This window comes from Triticum urartu, chromosome 7 (genome assembly GCF_003073215.2).
Source record: "Triticum urartu cultivar G1812 chromosome 7, Tu2.1, whole genome shotgun sequence".
Taxonomy (NCBI): Eukaryota; Viridiplantae; Streptophyta; class Magnoliopsida; order Poales; family Poaceae; genus Triticum; species Triticum urartu.
In genome coordinates this window covers 144,639,010-144,644,877 of record NC_053028.1, presented here as the reverse complement: position 1 = coordinate 144,644,877, position 5,868 = coordinate 144,639,010, and positions in this window count along the sequence as shown.

Sequence of the window (5,868 nt, the reverse complement as noted above, 5' to 3'; positions counted from 1 at the left end):
ATCTCAAACAGTAGAAGATCCAGAGAGCATCTACTCCCTCCACTTCATTTTTACTCTACTTATATATTTGTGTCAAGTCAAACTTTATAAAGTTTGACTAAATTTATATTGATAAATATCAATATTTACAATACCAAATATATATAATATGAAAATATAGTCCGTAATGAATCTAATGATATTGATTTGGTATTGTCATTGTTGATATTTTTTTCTATAAGTTTGATCAAATTGAAGATATTTTGACTTCCACAGTCGAGTCCTAAACAATAGAACCGGGCAAATATGACCCCATAAATATCCGGGGACGCGTCTGCGAACAACGACGGCCCACCCCTCTTTTGTTTGTTTGTAAAAACACATCTACCATGTTCAAACCCTCTTTTTATGCAAATGCATGCACGTGGATCATATAGCACACACAACAAAGTCTTTAAGATTCAGTTTGGGCAGCACAAAGGTTCCATACCTTGAGTTACTAAACCCACGAGAGGATGTGCACTACCTTTATGGCTCTGCCAAGTCCTGGCAAGAGAAGCAAATTCTAGTTTTTTTAATCGAACCTTTAACAACCATAGGGGTGTAAACACTTAGAATTAAAGCATGCATGGGTTCGAGAACTTGATTCTTATAACCTTATATTTGCGACGATGTGGTGCCTTCAAAGTTTCTCCGCCCCACAAATCAAGCTCGCGATGAACTGATGTCGTGCGATATACAAGGGGAGCCGAACCGACTGTCCTCTACCATGCCGCTATAACAACATCTATGACGTTCCGTCCTTTCAACCATGGAGCCTCAAAACGGTTTGTGCGCTCCTTTGCATAGTGCATCTCATCAGCCTCCCCATCCGTGTCAAGAACTATCGGTCTAAGGTCCGATTTGCTGTGTTCAACGTTGATCACTTTAGCATTTGGGAACACACCATGGAGTTCCCCATTACAAATACCTCTATCCAGCATTTCTCTCAATCTCCTTCTGCGCCACGTAAACTGATCGCCGGAGAAACCAATGTCTTCCAATTCACAATACACTAACGCATCATGGAACTATTGCATCATCTCCATCCGTCTAGGGGGCCCTCCTTCCTTCTCATCTGGGAATAGAATTTCGTTAAAGTCCCCCATAACTACCCATGGTAGCCGTGGTTGCAGGTAAAGATCACGAAGAGCTTGCCACAACATGTGTTTGTCCTCCCAACGGGGTTCCCCATAGAACCCTGTAAACCTTCATATCTCTTTGTCCCATGCTCTGATCTTCACATCTATGAAGTTTTTTGATTTATCAAGAACCTGAATAGTGATAGAATTTCGCCACACCATTAGCAAGCCACCGTTCGCTCCAACACTTTCTACCATTTCCACCTTATCCATGTTCATCTTCCTTTTTGGATTCTTTGCCCTAGCTTTATTCATATGAGTCTCGGACAAGAAGACTACATCCAGCCACCATTGTGTTGGAAATATGCCCTAGAGGCAATAATAAAATGGTTATTATTATATTTCTTTGTTCATGATAATTGTCTATTGTTCATGCTATAATTGTGTTATCCGGAAATCGTAATACATGTGTGAATACATAGACCACAACACGTCCCTAGTGAGCCTCTAGTTGACTAGCTCGTTGATCAAAAGCTCGTCATGGTTTCCTGACTATGGACATTGGATGTCATTGATAACAGGATCCCACTATTAGGAGAATGATGTGATGGACAAGACCCAATCCTAAGCTTAGCTCAAAGATCGTGTAGTTCGTGTGCGGTAGCTTTTCTGAATGTCAAGTATCATTTCCTTAGACCATGAGATTGTGCAACTCACGGATACCGCAGGAGTGCTTTGGGTGTGCCAAACGTCACAACGTAACTGGGTGACTATAAAGGTACATTACAGGTATCTCCGAAAGTGTCTGTTGGGTTGGCACAAATCGAGACTAGGATTTGTCACGCCGTATGACGGAGAGGGATCTCTGGGCCCACTCGGTAATGCATCATCATAATGAGCTCAATGTGATCAAGTGGTTGATCACGGGGTCATGCATTAAGGTATGAGTAAAGTGACTTGCCGGTAATGAGACCGAACAAGGTATTGGGATACCGACGATCGAGTCTCGGGCAAGTAACGTACCGATTGACAAAGGGAATTGTATACGGATTGATTGAATCCTCGACATCGTGGTTCATCCGATGAGATCATCGTGCAGCATGTGGGAGCCAACATGGGTATCCAGATCCCGTTGTTGGTTATTGAACGGAGAGGCTTCTCGGTCATGTCTGCATGTCTCCCGAACCCGTAGGGTCTACACACTTAAGGTTCGGTGACGCTAGGGTTGTAGAGATATTAGCACACGGTAACCCGAAAGTTTTTCAGAGTCCCGGATGAGATCCCGGACGTCACGAGGAGTTCCGAAATGGTCCAGAGGTAAATATTTATATATAGGAAGTCCAGTTTCGGTCCATCGGGAAGGTTTCGGGGGTCACCGGTATTGTACCGGGACCACCGGAAGGGTCCCGGGGGTCCACCGGGTGGGGCCACCTATCCCGGAGGGCCCCATGGGCTGAAGTGGGAGGGGAACCAGCCCCTAGTGGGCTGGTGCGCCCCCCCTTGGGCCTCCCCCTGCGCCTAGGGTTAGAAACCCTAGGGGTGCGGGGCGCCACCCTTGCCTTGGGGGCAAGGCACACCTTGGCCCGCCGCCCCCTAGGAGGATTGGATCTCCTAGGGCCCGACGCCCCCTAGGCACCCTATATATAGTGGGGGAGGGATGGCTGCGCACCCAAGCCCCTGGCCTCTCCCTCTCCCTCCCGTGACACTCCTCCGTCTCCCAGCGCTTGGCGAAGCCCTGCCAAGATCACCGTTGCTTCCACCACCACGCCGTCGTGCTGCTGGATCTTCATCAACCTCTCCTTCCCCCTTGCTGGATTCAAGTTGGAGGAGATGTCTTCCCAACCGTACATGTGTTGAACGCGGAGGTGCGTCCGTTCGGCACTTGGTCATCGGTGATTTGGATCACGTCGAGTACGACTCCATCAACCCCGTTCTCTTGAACGCTTCCGCTCGTGATCTACAAGGGTATGTAGATGCACTCTCCTCCCTCGTTGCTAGATGACTCCATAGATTGATCTTGGTGATGCGTAGAAAATTTTAAAATTCTGCTACGTTCCCCAACAGTGGCATCATGAGCTAGGTCTATGCGTAGTTACTATGCACGAGTAGAACACAAAGTAGTTGTGGGCGTCGATATTGTCAATTTGCTTGCCGTTACTAGTCTTATCTTGATTCGGCGGCATCGTGGGATGAAGCGGCCCGGACCAACCTTACACGTACGCTTACGTGAGACCGGTTCCACCGACTGACATGCACTAGTTGCATAAGGTGGCTGGCGGGTGTCTGTCTCTCCCACTTTAGTCGGATCGGATTCGATGAACAGGGTCCTTATGAAGGGTAAATAGAAATTGGCAATTCACGTTGTGGTTTTGGCGTAGGTAAGAAACGTTCTTGCTAGAAACCTATAGCAGCCACGTAAAAACTTGCAACAACAATTAGAGGACGTCTAACTTGTTTTTGCAGCATGTGCCGTGTGATGTGATAATGATATATGTGATGTATGAGATTGATCATGTTCTTGTAATAGGAATCACGACTTGCATGTCGATGAGTATGACAACCAGCAGGATCCATAGGAGTTGTCTTAATTTATTTATGACCTGCGTGTCAACATAAACGTCATGTAATTACTTTACTTTATTGCTAAAGCGTTAGCCATAGTAGTAGAAGTAATAGATGACGAGACAACTTCAAGAAGACACGATGATGGAGATCATGGTGTCATGCCGGTGACAACGATGATCATGGAGCCCCGAAGATGGAGATCAAAAGGAGCAAAATGATATTTGCCATATCATGTCACTATTTGATTGCATGTGATGTTTATCATGTTTTACATCTTATTTGCTTAGAACGACGGTAGCTTAAATAAGATGATCCCTCGTAATAATTTCAAGAAAGTGTTCCCCCTAACTGTGCACCGTTGCGAAGGTTCGTTGTTTCGAAGCACCACGTGATGATCGGGTGTGATAGATTCTAACGTTCGAATACAACGGGTGTAAGCCAGATTTACACACGCAATACACTTAGGTTGACTTGACGAGCCTAGCATGTACAGACATGGCCTCGAAACACGGAAGACCGAAAGGTCGAGCATGAGTCGTATAGAAGATACGATCAACATGAAGATGTTCACCGATGTTGACTAGTCCGTCTCACGTGATGATCGGACACGGCCTAGTTAACTCGGATCATGTTTCACTTAGATGACTAGGGATGTCTATCTGAGTGGGAGTTCATTGAGTAATTTGATTAGATGAACTTAATTATCATGAACTTAGTCTAAAATCTTTACAATATGTCTTGTAGATCAAATGGCCCACGTTGTCCTCAACTTCAACGCGTTCCTAGAGAAAACCAAGCTGAAAGACGATGGCAGCAACTATACGGACTGGGTCCGGAACCTGAGGATCATCCTCATAGCTGCCAAGAAAGATTATGTCCTAGAAGCACCGCTAGGTAACGCACCTATCCCAGAGAACCAAGACGTTATGAACGCTTGGCAGTCACGTGCTGATGATTACTCCCTCGTTCAGTGCGGCATGCTTTACAGCTTAGAACCGGGGCTCCAAAAGCGTTTTGAGAGACATGGAGCATATGAGATGTTCGAAGAGCTGGAAATGGTTTTCCAGCTCATGCCCGGGTCGAGAGATATGAAGTCTCCGACAAGTTCTTCAGCGTAAGATACCGGTGCTCGTAGTAGCTCCTGGGTATTTGATACCGGTGCGGTTGCTCACTATTTGTAACTCAAAGCAGGAGCTGCGGAATAAGCGGAGACTGGCGAAGGACGAGGTGACGATGCGCGTCGGGAATGGTTCCAAGGTCGATGTGATCGCCGTCGGCACGCTACCTCTACATTTACCTACGGGATTAGTTTTAAACCTCAATAATTGTTATTTAGTGCCAGCTTTGAGCATGAACATTGTATCAGGATCTCGTTTAATTCGAGATGGCTACTCATTTAAATCCGAGAATAATGGTTGTTCTATTTATATGAGAGATATGTTTTATGGTCATGCTCCGATGGTGAATGGTTTATTCTTAATGAATCTCGAGCGTAATGCTACACATATTCATAGTGTGAGTACCAAAAGATGTAAGGTTGATAATGATAGTCCCACATACTTGTGGCACTGCCGCCTTGGTCACATAGGTGTCAAACGCATGAAGAAGCTCCATGCAGATGGACTTTTAGAGTCTCTTGATTACGAATCATTTGACACGTGCGAACCATGCCTCATGGGTAAAATGACCAAGACTCCGTTCTCAGGAACAATGGAGCGAGCAACCAACTTATTGGAAATCATACATACTGATGTGTGCGGTCCAATGAGTGTTGAGGCTCGCGGTGGCTATCGTTATGTTCTCACCCTCACTGATGACTTGAGTAGATATGGGTATGTCTACTTAATGAAACACAAGTCTTGAGACCTTTGAAAAGTTCAAGGAATTTCAGAGTGAGGTTGAAAATCAACGTGACAGAAAAATCAAGTTCTTGCCATCAGATCGTGGGGGAGAATAGTTGAGTCACGAATTTGGCACACACTTAAGGAAATGTGGAATAGTTTCACAACTCACGCCGCCTGGAACACCTCAGCGTAATGGTGTGTCCGAACGTCGTAATCGCACTCTATTGGATATGGTGCGATCTATGATGTCTCTTACCGATCTACCGCTATCATTTTGGGGCTATGCTTTAGAGACTGCTGCATTCACTTTAAATAGGGCTCCGTCGAAATCCGTTGAGACGACACCATATGAATTATGG